The 19,549-nt window shown below is 40.0% G+C and overlaps 1 protein-coding gene across 1 annotated transcript in view; it reads left to right on the forward strand.

The window, feature by feature from the left end:
- The window catches only part of LOC133053552 (testis-specific Y-encoded protein 1-like), a 115,148-nt gene that overhangs the window by 63,447 nt on the left and 32,152 nt on the right, over positions 1–19,549 (forward strand). The window lies entirely within an intron of this gene.

The following is a 19,549-nucleotide window of genomic DNA, read 5'->3' on the forward strand; positions in this document are numbered from 1 at the left end:
GGTGAGCCTGAAGACATGCCTCTGATGCCCCACCTTGCATCCCCATGGCTCCCTCATCAGGAGCAGCAGGTCTGCATTTACCAGACAATCCACCACCTCCGTCTCACTACCTGATGCTCTTGAAACTTTTGTGCCCACACAGCCAGCCACACAAGAGCCAATGTGAAGGCATCTCTACTTGGCTCAAGGGGAAGCTGTAAGCACACTTCAAATGCCTCTAAAAGAGATTCAGAGACAGTAGTGCATGGCCCCCAATGGGACTCTGCAAGATGGGGGAACTGTTCTCTCATACCAATGGTTTTCCATGACTGATCATCTCAACTGGAAGTACCATGCTCCCTCACTTTGAAAAACCTCAAGCGCTGATTGATCTCCTAGAATCCATTATCCAGAGTCACCACCCTACTTGGTGGTAAAGAGTAAAGACTTCTCTTTATTCTGTTCAACACCTAGGAGCACCAAAAAATTGTGACAGAGGTTTGGAAACGGTTTGAGGCCAACACACTTGGAAGACTAAGCACAGGAGGCCTTAATGAAAGAAAACCCTGTTGGGACCCCCGACATTCATGGAATGAGAAACTACGTGGTGAGATATAAAACACTTTAGAGACCTTGCCTAGGCCTTTGCCATCTCATTGCTCGCCTCTCCACACTCTGCTATTCTGTCTCACAGTGGTGTAGAAATTGTCTACAAAATAATGTTTGCCAGGGGCCTAGTGGCCAAGCAGGGGCACAGTTCTGTGGACTATCCCCAACTGAGGATACAAAATTAGATTTTACTGAAATCACTATAAGCTGAGGATTCAGATACATATGAGCTTTCCTCTGACCCTTTTCGTAGCCGGTGGAGGACTTTCCAATGCAAAGAAGAAAAGCAAGAAAAGTGACTAAGGCACTACTGAGAGATATCATCCTCAGATATGGAATGCTTCTGACCATAGTGTCGGACAATGGACCAGCAATTGTAGCCAAGACAGCACAAGAGGTGGCAAGTGATTTGATGACTGGGTGGAAATTGCATGCTGCCTACTGCCTCCAGAATTAAGGGGAAGCAGACTGTATGAACAGAAACTTCACACAAACCCTAGCCAAGCTAGGTTAGGAGACCAGCTTACAATGGGTAGATATATTACCCATGGCACTCTTGAAGGTGAGATGTTCATCCAGGGCATGGATAGGGTTCCCCCCATTTGAAACCTTTATGGATGGGTGCCCCCATTGGTCAGCTTAAGAGGGGACACCAGAGAACTGGGAGATTTGAGTTTATATACATAGCTGCAAGAATTTGGACACACCATCTCCCAAATACACAAATGGGTCATGGATATGATACCCATATTTTTAGGCATAACAGTACGCCCCCACCAACATAGGGACCAAGTGTGTGTACAAGACTGGAAGAAGGAGCCCTTGAAATCAATGTGGAGAGGATCCTATTCTGTAATTTTAATCACTTCACCTACTCTCAAGGTGACAGAAAAAGTACTTGGATCCATCACCGCAGAGTCAATCCTGGCAGCCCAACCCATAGCCTAGGAAAGTGGGAAAGAGCCCTCAATCTGGAGGTACCCCTTAACTGCAGCTGACCTTGCAAAGATGGAAGCAATGATCCCAAAGTCCTGCTCCTGCCACACCAGAAACTTGTCAGTCAATGTACGGCTGAAGCTTAAGAAACCAGCAGGAACAGTGAACTATGGCTATATTGGCTATTAATTTGACTGGGACTCCCTATATTTATCTTAGTCAAAATAGGACTCTACCCTGGAGAGGATTATATCTAAAAGCTTCCTCTCTGCTTTATTTCCTCATACTCCTTATTTTTTGTGGCCTCTTACTATAAGCAGATTAGATAAGAAGAAAAGAAAAAAAATTCCTTGTAGCTCTCTTCAGATGTAAAATATCCATTCCATTTAGAAATCAAGGGGACTGTTCTGATTTTATAACTTTTCTTTATATTACAGGATTTACCTGCATTCACCTACAATGCACACCAGTCACTTGCATGCTATTAATCTGTTTCTACACGTTCCTGGTGGTGGTGGGGAGGTATTTCTGGTATTGTTATCTTATGGCCAGATTCCACTGTGAAGATGACTTGTGGTATTCTGGCACTATGGGAGAAGTAGTATGCTGGGACTGGGACTCAACAAATTCTTGAGGCTAGCCTGAAGTGACCTACTCCTGGTTAACTCCCTTAGCAAACACAGCTGACCCTCTGACCCCTAAAACTAGATCCAAAGGATTGGACACCAAACCAGGACACAAGGAACTATATGACCAACTCCAAGCTTCCCTAAAAGACAATCTAGAAACATCTGCTCTTGAAATCTCTTATTCACCAAACTGAGGAAGTAGACAAAAAACTGGCTATCACTAATTGCTGGGTCTGTGGAGAACTGCTGATGAGTGAGACATCACCTTGGTGAGGCGCTGTACTAGATACCCTCCAGAAATTTCAATAGAATGAAACCATTAACAGGGAGTCAGGATGATCTATCTGGAGTTTGACACTGTCCATGATGATAATAGGTGAGGAAAGTTTAAATTGAATTGATAGACATTACACTAGGGTTGGGGAAACAAAGAGTAAAAGAGTCCTGGTTTATAATGATGCCAACAGTGTCATTCATGGTGGCCAGAACCCCTGACCTGGTACTGGGACCCCTCAAAAGGGAAAAGGAAAAACCATGACTGCTCTGCCTCTCAGTTTCTCTTGTTACATAATTGTACTGGAGCCCACTCTGGTATTGACATATTCTTGGCAGTCCCAGGTATCAGCCTATACAGGGAGCATCTTACTTCTTTCAACCCAGACCTAGGGCATGTCCCGGATGGGTTCTCCTAGATTTGTAGGAAAAAAAAAGACCAATTACTGACTCCCAAAGAAAGGCAATGTAAAAGACTGTCAAGGACATTGAATAATTACACAATGTACACAATGGACATGAGTATGAGTAAACTCCAGGAGTTGGTGATGTAGATAGAGACATTCCAGGGTGTCTGGCTCCAGGTGACTGACCATACCATCATGATTATCTGCCTCATGAAGATCTTCTTTGTACTGTTCTTCTGTGTATACTTGACATCTCTTCTTAACATCTTCTGTTTCTGTTAGGTACATACCATTTCTGTCTTTTATTGAGCCCATCTTTACATGGATTATTCTCTTGGTATCTCTAATTTTCTTGAAGAGACCTCTAGTCTTTCCCATTCTATTTTTTCCCTCTATCCCTCTATTCCTTTGTACTGATTACTGAGGAAGGCTTACTATTCTTGCTATTCTTTGGAACTCTGCTTTCAAATGGGTGTACCTTCCCTTTTATCCTTTGCTTTTGCTTCTCTTCTTTTCACAGCTATATTAAGGCCTCCACAGACAGCCATTTTGCCTCTTTGCATTTTTTTCCCTTGGGCCCCCTAAAAGGGAAAAGGAAAAAAAAAAACAAACAAACATGATTGCTCCCTATACATACTTGATCCCTGTCTCCTGTACAATGTCATGAACCTCCATCCATAGTTCATCAGGCATTCTGTCTATCAGATTTAGTCCCTTAAATCTATTTCTCACTTCCACTGTATAATCATAAAGGACTTGATTTAGGTCATACCTGAGTGATCTGGTGGTTTCCCCCACTTTGTTCAATTTAAGTCTGAAAACTTGGCAATAAAGTATTCATGATCTGAGCCACTGTCATTGCCCAGTCTTGTTATTGCTGACTGTGTAGAGCTTCTCCATCATTGGCTTCAAAGAATATAATCAGTCTGATTTTGGTGTTGGCCATCTGGTGATGTACATGTGTAGAGTTGTCTCTTGTGTTTTTGGAAGAGGGTGTTTGCTATGACCAGTGTGTTCTCTTGGCAAAACTCTATTAGCCTTTGCTCTGCTTCATTCTGTACTCCAAGGCCAAATTTCCCTGTTACTCCAAGTGTTTCTTGACTTCCTACTTTTGCATTCCAGTCCCCTGTAATGAAAAGGACATCTCTTTTTGGGTGTTAGTTCTACAAGGTCTTGTAGGTCTTCATAGAACCATTCAAATTCAGCTTCTTCAGCATTACTGATCAGGGCATAGACTTGCGTTACCGTGATATTGAATGGTTTGCCTTGGAAATGGACAGAGATCATTCTGTCGTTTTTTAAGCCTGCATCCAAGTACTGCATTTTGGACTCGTTTGTTTGCTATGATGGCTACTCCATTTCTTCTAAGGGATTCCTTTTTTTTGTTTGTTTGTTTGTTTTGAACCCAATTTATTAGCTCAGAACTTTTGCTATGCTCATCATCAGGTTGATCTCTTTTTTTTTTATTATTATTTTTTTTTGTCATACATTGATATGAATCAGCCATAGATTTACACGTATTCCCCATCCCGATCCCCCCTCCCACCTCCCTCTCCACCCGATTCTTCTGGGTCTTCCCAGTGCACCAGGTCCAAGCACTTGTCTCATGCATCCCACCTGGGCTGGTGATCTGTTTCACCATAGATAGTATACATGCTGTTCTTTTGAAATATCCCACCCTCACATTCTCCCACAGAGTTCAAAAGTCTGTTCTGTACTTCTGTGTCTCTTTTTCTGTTTTGCATATAGGGTTATCATTACCATCTTTCTAAATTCCATATATATGTGTTAGTATGCTGTAATGTTCTTTATCTTTCTGGCTTACTTCACTCTGTATAAGGGGCTCCAGTTTCATCCATCTCATTAGGACTGGCTCAAATGAATTCTTTTTAATGGCTGAGTAATATTCCATGGTGTATATGTACCACAGCTTCCTTATCCATTCATCTGCTGATGGGCATCTAGGTTGCTTCCATGTCCTGGCTATTATAAACAGTGCTGTGATGAACATTGGGGTGCACGTGTCTCTTTCAGATCTGGTTTCCTCAGTGGGTATGCCCAGAAGTGGGATTGCTGGGTCATATGGCAGTTCTATTTCCAGTTTTTTAAGAAATCTCCACACTGTTTTCCATAGCGGCTGTAATAGTTTGCATTCCCACCAACAGTGTAAGAGGGTTCCCTTTTCTCCACACACTCTCCAGCATTTATTGCTTGTAGCCTTTTGGACAGCAGCCATCCTGACTGGCGTGTAATGGTACCTCATTGTGGTTTTGATTTGCATTTCTCTAATAATGAGTGATGTTGAGCATCTTATATAATGATCAAAGGATCAATCCAAGAAGAAGATATAACAATTATAAATATATATGCACCCAACATAGGAGCACCGCAATATGTGCAGCAAACACTAACGAGTATGAAAGAGGAAATTAATAGTAACACAATAATAGCGGGAGACTTTAATACCCCACTCACAACTATGGATAGATCAACTAAACAGAAAATTAACAAGGAAACACAAACCTTAAATGACACAATGGACCAGCTAGACCTAATTGATATCTATAGGACATTTCACCCCAAAACAATCAACTTCACCTTTTTCTCAAGTGCCCACGGAACGTTCTCCAGAATAGATCACATCCTGGGCCATAAATTTGGTCTTGGAAAATTCAAAAAAATTGAAATCATTCCAGTCATCTTTTCTGACCACAGTGCAGTAAGATTAGATCTCAATTACAGGATAAAAATTGTTAAAAATTCAAACATATGGAGGCTAAATAACACACTTCTGAATAACCAACAAATCATAGAAGAAATCAAAAAAGAAATCAAAATATGTATAGAAATGAATGAAAATGAAAACACAACAACCCAAAACCTATGGGACACTGTAAAAGCAGTGCTAAGGGGAAGGTTCATAGCATTACAGGCTTACATCAAGAAACAAGAAAAAAGTCAAATAAATAACCTAACCCTACACCTAAAGCAACTAGAGAAGGAAGAAATGAAGAACCCCAGGGTTAGCAGAAGGAAAGAAATCTTAAAAATCAGGGCAGAAATAAATGCAAAAGAAACTAAAGAGACCATAGCAAAAATCAACAAAGCTAAAAGCTGGGTTTTTTTGAAAAAATAAACAAAATTGACAAGCCATTAGCAAGACTCATTAAGAAACAAAGAGAGAAGAACCAAATTAACAAAATTAGAAATGAAAATGGAGAGATCACAACAGACAACACTGAAATACAAAGGAACATAAGGGGCTACTACCAGCAGCTCTATGCCAATAAAATGGACAACTTGGAAGAAATGGACAAATTCTTAGAAAAGTATAACTTCCCAAAACTGAATCAGGAAGAAATAGAAGATCTTAACAGACCCATCACAAGCAAGGAAATCAAAACTATAATAAAAAATCTTCCAGCAAACAAAAGCCCAGGACCAGATGGCTTCACAGCTGAATTCTACCAAAAATTTAGAGAAGAGCTAACACCTATCTTACTCAAACTCTTCCAGAAAATTGCAGAGGAAGGTAAGCTTCCAAACTCATTCTATGAGGCCACCATCACCCTAATTCCAAAACCAGACAAAGATGTCACAAAAAAAGAAAACTACAGGCCAATATCACTGATGAACATAGATGCAAAAATCCTTCTAAGGGATTCTTACCCACAGTAGTAGATGTAATGGTCATCTGACTTAAATTCACCCATTCCAGTCCATCTTAGTTCACTGATTCCTAGAATGTCGACATTCACTCTTGCCATCTCCTGTTTGACCACTTCCAATTTGCCTTGATACATGGACCTAACATTCCAGGTTCCTATGCAATATTGCTCTTTACAGTATCTGAACTTACTTCTATCACCAGTCACATCCACAACTGGGTGTTGTTTTTTCCTTCGGCTCCTTCTCTTCATTCTTTCTGGAGTTACTTCTCCACTGATCTCCAGTAGCATACTGGGCACCTACTGACCTGAGGAGTTATCTTTCAGTGTACTATCTTTTTGCCTTTTCATACTGTTCATGGGGATCTCAAGGCAAGAATACTGAAGTGGTTTGCCATTTCCTTCTCCAATGGACCACACTTTGTCAGAACTCTCCACCATAACCCGTTTGTCTTGGATGGCCCCACAAGACATGGCTTAGTTTTATTGAGTTAGACAAGGCTGTGGTCCTTGTGATCAGACTGACTAGTTTTCCTTGATTGTGGTTTCAGTCTGTCTGCCCTCTGATGCCCTCTCAAAACACCTACTGTCTTACTGGGGTTTCTCTTACCTTAGATGTTGGGTATCCCATCACCCTGATAAAACTCAAACCTGAGTAGTATATCTAGTGAGGTGGCCATGAGTCCTAGACTTGAAACAAGACAGTTACAAGTGGATCAAGAGCAAATGTATTTAGTGCAATTTCATAGTCTTGGAGATAGGGGTTTCAGAATGGAAACTAAGAAATCTAGGAGAGCTACATGAACATTGAGAAAAGAAGGTGGGATGGAAAAGGTTTCTGGTAGGTAGCCCAGAATTAAATGGCCTTCAAGGTGCTTTAAGGTCATCTTGTAGGAGAAACATGAAATGATTCTCATTTCCACAGATGCTGAAATACAGCCTAATTATCATGGAGGGATTTTAGGCAAGATACTACAAACTAGATGATGGTGAAAGATGTGACAGAACAGAATGAAACCCTGAATAATGTGGCTGTGAAGTAAGGCTTGGAGGAGACATACTCTCTCAGCCCTGTGACCCATCAGAGTTGACTTAGAGAGATGAGGATGGCAAGTGAATTTGGATGCTCTTTTGGAGCATTAAAAATAACTCATTTTCCCCACTAAAACATCTGAGTTTCTCCCTATCCTCCCCTAGAGGTGTCAGGATGGTGCTTTATGATGTCAGGGCTCACCCAGGGCCACTGTTGACTGGGACTTGCTGACCTCATAAAGCATAAGGGTGTGGCCCTATATATATATATGCTCTGGAGCAGACTGCTGGGAGTCCTCAAAATGACTAAGGTGACTTGGAAACCACAAGGCTCTAGCACAGTTATGGGACAGCTAACTGTACATACCCAGGGCAAAAAGATGAAGACCTTCTATCAACTGAGGTCCAAAAGAAATGTCAAGGTGAGCTGAACCCACCCAAGTTCTTGCTCATTGACACCACCCCATAAGATGCCCTCCCCTACCCTTGCCTGGCACATATCCCTTCTCTGTCCAAACCACTTCTCCTGAAGCCATCATCTTCAACCATCTTCACCCTATTCCCCAAACCTATGTTGTCTGTGCTCCCTCTCTTGTTTTCCCCAGGTGGTCAGGTTAACTATGAGGGTGAATAAGCATATTCAATTAAAGCTGACCAAGAAAGCTTTTCAAAAAATTTAAGAAAATCAGAGGCTCAATACTCTGTAGCCAATGTTCCAAGGTGAATGAAGAGCTGAATCAGAACAAACTGGAGGAGGTCCCAGAGATTGAGGAAACACCTGCCATTCCATCTGGACCAGTGGGCAGCCAATGACTTCATAGCATGGCTAGAGACCTCAGAAATCTTTGGGGGTCTCACCACTGAGAAGTGGTTAACAGTACAGATATTGAATCTTATACCAACCACACAAATTAATGGTGAAAATTAGATAAAATCAACCTGATGTGAAATTATGTGTGCCTCTGAGTTCTCTGGGAGATAGTGTGGACAAAGAGGGCAGGTAAAGAGAAACTGTGTGAAGGAGGAAGATGGGTCCTGTGGAGTTGGAGGTGGGACCAGAAGGTCCAGTTAGCCCAAAAGTAAGGGAAGAGCTGGGGCCAGACTGAACCTCAAAGATATATTTCCCATGGGAAAACAGGTTGAAGTTTGTTTGTGGGTGTGAGAATAGAATTGGGAACTTAGCTCGGGAGCCATGTGATGTGTAGTGGCAATGCCATTTGCTAAAAAGGCATACAAATTAGTGGCCTCTAGGGCACCTACCTCATAGTAGTGTTTATTACACCTCAATATAAGATGTTAGCAACTAACAGCCTCAAAACTCAATCTTGCTTAGCAAAAGGTCATCCATAGGAGTGAAATAACGGTGGTTTTCAGTATGGAGATTTCTCAAAAAGCTAAAAATGGAACAACACATAACTTAGCAGATACATTCTTGGATATATATTTAAAAAAGAAAACACCCACAATATTAATTAAAAAGACAAATGTATCCCAATGTTCTTTGAAGAACACCATTCACCAAGACATGGAAGGAACCTAAATTTCCATCAGATGATAGACAGATGAATGGATAAAGATGTGGTATATATGTACAGTAGGACACTAGTTGTTCGGTCACTATATCATGTCCCACTCTTTGCAACTCCATGGACTCTACCACTCCAGACTTCTTTGCTCATAGAATTATCAAGGCAAGAATACTCCAGGGATCTGGAATATTCCCTTCTCCAAGGGATCTTCCTTTGGGATTTAACATGCATCTCCTGCTTGACAGGCCGATTCTTTGCCATTGAGCCACCAAGGAAGACCTATGAATAATGCTCAGTCATAAACAGAATGAAATATTGCCATTTGCAGCAACATGGAAGGTATATACTAAGTAAAATAACTCAGACAGAGAAAGACAAATACTCTATGATATCACTCATAGAATCTAAAAATACCACAAAATGGAGAACATAACAAAAATGGAGGCTCACAGATTTAGAGAAAATATACTGTTTACCAGTGGTGAGGTGGAGGAGGAGGGGCAAAACAGAGTTGGAGGAGTGGGAGGTACAAGTTGTTAGGTGTAAGATGAACGCAAGGATGTATTGTATAACATGGGTAATACAACCAGTTTATTTATGACATCACACCCACTGTATATGACATCACATCCAGTGTATCTATGACATCACACCCATGTATTTATAACACCACACCCACTATACATGACATCACATCCATTGTATAACATCACATCCACTATACATGTGACATCACAGCCACTGTGTCTGTGACAACATCCCCACTGTGTTTATGACAACACAACCACTATATCTGACATCACATCCACTCTGTGTCATCCCACCCACTGTATGGTATCATACCCACTGTATGTATGACATCACATCCAATATATGTATGATATCATATTCGCCATATATGACATCACACCCAATCTTTATGACATCATGCAACTGTAGTTATGACAGCACATCCACTCTATTCATGATACCACATCCACTATTTATGACATCGCATCCGTTATATATGACATCACATCCACTATACACGTGACATCATAGCTACTGTATCTGTGACATCACACCCACTATGTTTATGACAACAAAGCTACTATATCTGACACCACATCTACTCTTTCTGTGACTTCACACCCACCATATCTATGAGCACACCCACTGTATTGATGACATCACAACTACAGTATAACATCACACCCACTTATCTATGACATCAAAACTATATGTTTCACTATATGTTTCACATCTAGCTATGTCTATGATATCACATCTACCATATCTACAATCAAATGCACTGCATCAATGACATCACATCAAGAATGTATTATATTAAATCCACTGTATATGATATCACATGTGACATCACACCCACCATATCTATGACATCACAACCACTATACCTATGGTATCACACCCAGTATATTTGTGACATCACACCCACCATAATGGTGATCACATCCAGTGTATCTATGACATCACACCCACTTTATTTATGACATCACATTAGCTATATATGATATCACATACACTACATATGACTTCACACCTCCTGTATTTATGACATCACACCCACTGTATCTGCCATCACATCCACTATATCTGTGACATCACACCCACTCTATCAATGAAATCACACCCACTGTATCAATGACATCACACCCAATGTATATGACATCACAAACACTATATCTATCATATCACTTCAACTGTATCTATGACATCAAACCCCTGTATTTATGACATCAGACCTACTATATATGACATCACACCCACTATATATGACATCACACACACTCTATTTGATAGAACACACACAACATATGTCATCTTATAACATATCATGCCCAGTATAGCTATGATATCACACCCACTGTTTTTATGACATCACTCCCATTATATTTATGATGTCAGAACCACTTTATTTATGACAAAACATCCACTATATATGACATCACATACATTGAATATGATATCACATCCATGATACATGTGACATCACAGCCACTGTATCTGTGTCATCACACCCACTCTATCAATGACATCACACCCATGTATGTATAGTATCAAACTCACTGTATGTGTATACTTGATATCATAGGCACTATATATGACATCACACATACTGTTTCTATGATATCACAGCCAATATATCTGTGACACTAGACCCATCAACAGTTCAGTTCAGTTCAGTTGCTCAGTCATGTCTGACTCTTTGCAACCCCATGAGTAGCAGCACGCCAGGCCTCCCTGTCCATCACAAACTCCCGGAGTTTACCCAAACTCATGCCCATCGAGTCAGTAATGCCATCCAGCCATCTCATCCTCTGTCGTCCCCTTCTCCTCCTGCTTCCAATCCCTCCCAGCATCAGGGTCTTTTCCAATGAGTCAACTCTTCGCACGAGATGGCCGAAGTACTGGAGTTTCAGCTTCAGCATCAGTCCTTCCAATGAACACCCAGGACTGATCTCCTTTAGGATGGACTGGTTGGATCTCCTTGCAGTCCAAGGGACACTCAAGAATTTTCTCCAGCACTATAGTTTAAAAGCATCAATTTTTCGGTGCTCAGCTTTCTTCACAGTCCAACTCTCACATCCATACATGACCACTGGAAAAACCATAGCCTTGACCAGATGAACCTTTGTTGACAAAGTAATATCTCTGCTTTTAAATGTGCTATCTAGGTTGGTCATAACTTTCCTTCCAAGGAGTAAGCGCCTTTTAATTTCATGGCTGCAGTCACCATCTGCAGTGATTTTTGGAGCCCCCCAAAATAAAGCCTGACACTGTTTCCACTGTCTCCCCATCTCTTTCCCATGAGATGATGGGACCAGATGCCATGTCACTTCAGTATTCTTGCCTTGAGAACCCCATGAACAGTATGAGAAGGCAAAATGATAGGATACTGAAAGAGGAACTCCCCAGGTCAGTAGGTGCCCAATATGCTGCTGGAGATCAGTGAAGAAATAACTCCAGAAAGAATGAAGAGATGGAGCCAAAGCAAAAACAATACTCAGTTGTGGATGGGACTGGTGATATAAGCAAGGTCCAATTCTGTAAAGAGCAATATTGTATAGGAACCTGGAACGTTAGGTCCATGAATCAAGGCAAATTGGAAGTGATCAAACAGGAGATGGCAAGAGTGAATGTCGACATTCTAGGAATCAGAGAACTAAATGGACTGGAATGGGTGAATTTAAGTCAAATGACCATTATATCTACTACTGTGGGCAGGAATCCCTTAGAAGAAATGGAGTAGCCATCATGGTCTGCAAAAGAGTCCTAAATGCCGTACTTAGATGCAATCTCAAAAAGGACAGAATGATCTCTGTTCATTTCCAAGGCAAATCACTCAATATCACGGTAATCCAAGCCTATGCCCCTGCCAGTAATGCTGAAGAAGTTGAATTTGAATGGTTCTATGAAGACCTACAACACCTTTTAGAACACCCCAAAAATATGTCCTTTTCATTATAGGGGACTGGAATACAAAAGTAGGAAGTAAAGAAACACCTGGAGTAATAGGCAAATTTGGGCTTGGAGACCCATCATTTCTATGGTAAAACCCACTGTATCAGTGATATCACATCTGCTATATATGACATCATATCCATTGTATATGATACATTATTCACTGTATCTATGATAACACTTCAACTGTATCTATGACAAAACACCCCTATTATTTATGACATCGAGCCCACTACATATGACATCACACACACAACATATGATATCTTATCTACTATATATGACATCACACCCAGTATAACTATGTCATACCCACTGTATTTATGATGTACACCCATGGTTTTTATATCAGACACACTATATCTATGACATCACATCAACTGTATTTATGACAAAAAACACACTATATATTACATCACATCCACTATACATGTGATATCAGAGCCACTGTATCTGTGTCATCATACCCACTGTATTAATGAGATCATACCCATGTAACATGTAACATGACAACCACTATGTTTATGCCATCATATCCACTATTTATGACATCACACCAACTGTGTTTATGACAACACAACCACTCTATCTGACTTCATATTCACTCTATTTATGACTTCATAAATATGTGACCCATAGGACATCATGTCAACTATCAGTTCATTTGAGTCACTGTGTCATATTGGACTCTTTGCAACCCCATGAATCGCAGCACACCAGGTCTCCCTGTCCATCACCAACTCCCAGAGTTTACTCAAACTCATATCCATTGAGTTGGTGATGCCATCCAGCCATCTCATCCTCTGTTATTCCCTTCTCCTGCCCCCAATCCCTCCCAGCATCAGGGAATTTTCCAATAAGTCAACTCTTTGCATGAGGTGACCAAAGTATTGGAATTTCAGCTTCAGCACCAGTCCTTCCAATGAACATCCAGGACTGATCTCCTTTAGGATGGACTGGTTGGATCTTCTTGCAGTCCAAGGGACTCTTGAGAATCATCTCCATGCATATTTTGATTTCTTCTATGATTTGTTGGTTATTCAGAAGCATGTTATTTAGCCTCCATATGTTTGAATTTTTAGTATTTTTTTTTCCCTGTAATTGAGATCTAATCTTACTGCACTGTGGTCAGAAACAATGACTGGAATGAATTCAATTTTTTAAAAATTTACCAAGGCTAGATTTATGGCCAAAGATGTGACCTATTCTGGAGAAGGTTCTGTATGCATTTGAGAAAAAGATGAAGTTGAATGTTCTGGGGTGAAATGTCCTATAGATAACAATTAGGTCTAGCTGGTTCATTGTGTCATTTAAAGTTTGTGTTTCCTTGTTAATTTTCTGCTTAGTTGATCTATCCATAGTTGTGAGTGGGGTATTAAATTTTCCCACTATTTTTGTGTTACTATTAATTTCCTCTTTCATACTCATTAGCGTTTGCCTTACATATTGTGGTGCTCCTAAGTTGGGTGCATATATATTTATAATTCTTATGTCTTCTTCTTGGATTGATCTTTTGATCACTATGTAGTGTCCTTCTTTGTCTCTTTTCATAGCCTTTATTTTAAAGTCTGTTTAAATACTCATATCTGATATGAGTATTGCAACAACTCAAAACCTATAAAAGCAATGTAAAAGCAGTGCTAAGGGGAAGGTTCATAGCATTATAGGCTTACCTCAAGAAACAAGAAAAAAGTCAAATAAATAACCTAACCCTACACCTAAAGCAACTAGAGAAGGAAGAAGTGAAGAGCCCCAGGGTTAGTAGAAGGAAAGAAATTTTAAAAATTAGGGCAGAAATAAATGCAAAAGAAACTAAAGAGACCATAGCAAAAATCAACAAAGCTAAAAGCTGGTTTTTTGAAAAAATAAACAAAATTGACAAACCATTAGCAAGACTCATTAAGAAACAAAGGGAGAAGAACCAAATTAACAGAATTAGAAATGAAAATGGATAGATCATGACAGACAACACTGAAATACAAAGGATCATAACAGACTACTACCAGCAGCTCTATGCCAATAAAATGGACAACTTGGAAGAAATGGATAAATTCTTAGAAAAGTATAACTTTCCACAACTAAACCAGAAAGAAACAGAAGGTCTTAACAGACCCATCACAAGCAAGGAAATTGAAACTGTAATCAGAAATCTTCCAGCAAACAAAAGCCCAGAACCAGACGGCTTCACAGCTGAACTCTACCAAAAATTTAGAGAAGAACTAACACCTATGTTACTCAAACTCTTCCAGAAATTGCAGAAGGTAAACTTCCAAACTAATTAAAGGAGGCCACCATCACCCTAATTCCAAAACCAGACAAAGATGCAACAACAAAAAAAGAAAACTACAGGCCAAAATCACTGATGAACATAGATGCAAAAATCCTTAACAAAATTCTGGCAACAGCATATGAAAAAAATCATACATCATGACCAAGTGGACTTTATCCCAGGAATGCAAGGATTCTTTAATATCCGCAAATCAATCAATGTAATACACCACATTAACAAATTGAAAGATAAAAACCATATGATTATCTCAATAGGTGCAGAGAAAGCCTTTGACAGAATTCAAGAAGCATTTATGATTAAAACTCTCCAAAAGCAGGAATAGAAGGAACATACCTCAACATAAAAAAACTATATATGACAAACCCACAGCAAGCATTACCCTCAATGGTGAAAAATTGAAAGCATTTCCCCTGAAATCAGGAACAAGACAAGGGTGCCCACTCTCACCACTACTATTCAATATAGTTTTGGAAGTTTTGGCCACAGGAATCAGAGCAGAAAAAGAAGTAAAAGGAATCCAGATAGGAAAAGAAGAAGTGAAACTCTTGCTGTTTGCAAATGACATGATCCTCCACATAGAAAACCCTAAAGACTCTACGAGAAAATTACTAGAGCTAATCAATGAATATAGTAAAGTTTCAGGATATAAAATTAACACACAGAAATCCCTTGCATTCCTATACACTTACAATGAGAAAACAGAAAGAGAAATTAAGGAAACCATACCATTCACCATTGCAACAAAAAGAATAAAATACTTAGGAATATATCTAACTAAGGAAACAAAGGACCTATACATAGAAAACTATAAAACACTGATGAAAGAAATCAAAGAGAACACATACAGATGGAGAAATATACCATGTTCATGGATAGGAAGAATCAATATTGTCAAAATGACTATACTACCCAAAGCAATCTATAGAGTCAATGCAATCCCTATCAAGCTACCAACAGCATTTTTCACAGAACTAGAACAAATAATTTCACAATTTGTATGGAAATTAAAAAAAAAAAAACCTTGAATAGCCAAGTAATCTTGAGAAAGAAGAATGGAACTGGAGGAATCAACCTGCCTGACTTCAGACTATACTACAAAGCCGCAGTCATCAAGACAGTATGGTACTGGCATAAGACAGAAATATAGATCAACGGAACAGAATAGAAAGCCCAGAGATAAATCCACAAACCTATGGACACGTTATCTTCAACAAAGGAGGCAAGAATATACAGTGGAAAAAAGACAACCGCTTAAACAAGTGGTGCTGGGAAAACTGGCCAACCACTTGCAAAAGAATGAAACTAGAACACTTTCTAACATCATACACAAAAATAAACTCAAAATGGATTAAAGATCTAAATGTAAGACCAGAAACTATAAAACTCCTAGAGGAGAACATAGGCAAAACACTCTCTGACATAAATCACAGCAGGATCCTCTATGACCCACCTCCCAGAATATTGGAAATAAAAGTAAAACTAAACAAATGGGACCTAATGAAACTTAAAAGCTTTTGCACAACAAAGGAAACTATAAGCAAGGTGAAAACACAGCCCTCAGATTGGGAGAAAATAATAGCAAACGAAGCAACAGACAAAGGATTAATCTCAAAAATATACAAGCAACTCCTGCAGCTCAATTCCAGAAAAATAAATGACCCAATCAAAAAATGGGCCAAAGAACTAAACAGACATTTCTCCAAAGAAGACATACAGATGGCTAACAAACACATGAAAGGATGCTCAACATCACTCATTATCAGAGAAATGCAAATCCAAACCACAATGAGGTACCATTACACACCAGTCAGGATGGCTGCTGTCCAAAAGTCTACAATCAATAAATGCTGGAGAGGGTGTGGAGAAAAGGGAGCCCTCTTACACTGTTGGAGGGAATGCAAAATAGTACAGCCAGTAGGGAGTACAGTGTGGAAATTTCTTAAAAAACTGGAAATAGAACTGCCATATGACCCAGCAATCCCACTTCTGGGCATACACACTGAGGAAATCAGATCTGAAAGAGACACGTGCACCCCAATGTCCATCACAGCACTGTCTATAATAGCCAGGACATGGAAGCAACCTAGATGCCCATCAGCAGATGAATGGATAAGGAAGCTTTGGTACATATACACCATGGAATATTACTCAGCCATTAAAAATAATTCATTTGAATCAGTTCTAATGAGATGGATGAAGCTGGAGTCCATTATACAGAGTGAAGTAAGCCAGAACAATAAAGACCAGTACAGCATACTAAGGCATATATATGGAATTTAAAAGATGGTAATGATAACCCTATATGCAAAACAGAAAAAGAGACATAGATGTACAGAACAGAATTTTGGACTCTGTGGGAGCAGGCAAGGGTAGGATGTTTCAAGAGAACAGCATCAAAACATATATATTATCTAGGGTGAAATAGATCACCAGCATGAGACAGTTTCTTGAGCCTGGTGCACTGGGAAGACCCAGAGGAATCTGGTGGAGCGGGAGGTAGGAGGGGCGATTGGGATAGGGAATACATGTAAATCCATGGCTGATTCATGTCAATGTGTGACAAAAATCACTACAATATTGTAAAGTAATTAGCCTCCAACTAATAAAAATAAATGAAAAAAAAAAAAAAGTCTTCTCCAACACCACAGTTCAAAAGCATCAATTCTTCTGTGCTCAGCTTTCTTCACAGTCCAACTCTCACACCCATACATGACCACTGAAAAAACCATAACCTTGACTAGACGGACCCTTGCTGGCAAAGTAATGTCTCTGCTTTTTAATATGCAGCCTAGGTTGGTCATAACTTTCCTTCCAAGGAGTAAACGTCTTTTAATTTCATGGCTGCAATCACCATCTGCAGTGATTTCGGAGCCCAAGAAATAAAGTTAGCCACTGTTTCCCCATCTATTTACCATGTAGTAATGGAGCCAGAAGCCATGATCTTAGCTTTCTGAATGCTGAACTTTAAATCAACTTTTTCACTCTCCTCTTTCACTTTCATCATGAGACTTTTTAGTTCCTCTTCACTTTGCCATAAGGGTGGTGTCATCTGCTTATCTGACGTTATTGATATTTCTCCTGGCAATCTTGATTCCACCTTGTGCTTCTTCCAGCCCAGCGTTTCTCATGATGTACTCTGCATACAAGGAGCTACCCCTCACCAGAGGTCAGGGGCGGTGTCCAAGAGGAGCTACCACACGCTGGAGTTCTGGGGTGGTGTCCAAGAAAAGCTACCCCTTGCCCCAGGTCAGGGCCAGTGGCTGACAAGGGCAACCCCCAGTCCAAGGAGCAGAGGCTGTGCAGTTGCAGGAGGGCCAAGAGGAGCTACTCCACATCAACTATGCTACTGCTACTGCTAAGTCACTTCAGTGGTGTCCAACTCTGTGCGACCCCATCCCTGGGATTCTCCAGGCAAGAACACTGGAGTGGGTTGCCATTTCCTTCTCCAATGTATAAAAGTGAAAAGTGAAAGTGAAGTCGCTCAGTCATGTCTGACTCTTCGCGACCACATGGACTGCAGCCTACCAGGCTCCTCCATCCATGGGATTTTCTGGGCAAGAGTACTGGAGTGGGGTGCCATTGCCTTCTCCGACTATATATGCCATCAAATCCACTGTATATGACATCACATCCTCTATATATGTGACATCACACCAGCTGTGTCTATGACATCACAAACACTACCTATGGCATCACACCCACAGTGTTTATGACATCACACCCAGTATATTTGTGACATTGCACCCATTGAAACTATGATCACACCCACTGTATCTATGACATCACACTGTATTTATGACATCACATCAACTATATATGGTACAATATCCACTGTATATGAAGTCATGCTGTCCATATTTATGACATCACACCCACTATATCTGTCAACACATCTACTATATCTGTGACATCACACTCCCTGTAACAGTTACATCACATCACTGTATATGACAGCACATCCATTGTATCTATGATATCATTTCCACTGCATCTATGGCTTCAGACTCCTGTGTTTATAACATGACAGCCACTGTATATCATATTACACCCATTACATATGACGTCACACCCACTCTATATGACATCACACGTACAACGCATGATATTTTATCCACTACATGTGACATCATGTCCAGTACAACTATGATATCACACCCACTGTATTTATGATATCACATGAGCTGTTTTTATTACATCACACCCAGTATAATTATGATTTCACACTCACCATATTTATCATCACACCCACTGTATCTATGATATCACACCCACTATGTTTATGACATTATACCCACTATATATGACATCACACCTATGTGTTTATTGTAACACAACCACTGTATCTGCTATCGCACCCATTATATCTGACACCACATCCACTGCATCTATGTCATCACACCACAGTATTGATGATAACACACCCACTGTATATACAACATCACATCCACTATATGTCGTTATATGTACTATCTATGGCATGACACCCACTGTTTATGACATCATATCCATAATATATGACATCATATCTACTGTGTTTATGACAACACAACCACTATATCTGACATCATATCCACTCTATCTGTGACTTCACATCCACCATATCTATGATCATACTTACCATATTGATAATATCACAACCACAGTATTTATGAAATCACATCCACTATAGATGACATTACAGCCACTTTTTTATGACATCACATCCAATATATGTTTCACATTCACTATATCT

Source organism: Dama dama, chromosome Y (assembly GCF_033118175.1).
Source record: "Dama dama isolate Ldn47 chromosome Y, ASM3311817v1, whole genome shotgun sequence".
Classification (NCBI taxonomy): domain Eukaryota; kingdom Metazoa; phylum Chordata; class Mammalia; order Artiodactyla; family Cervidae; genus Dama; species Dama dama.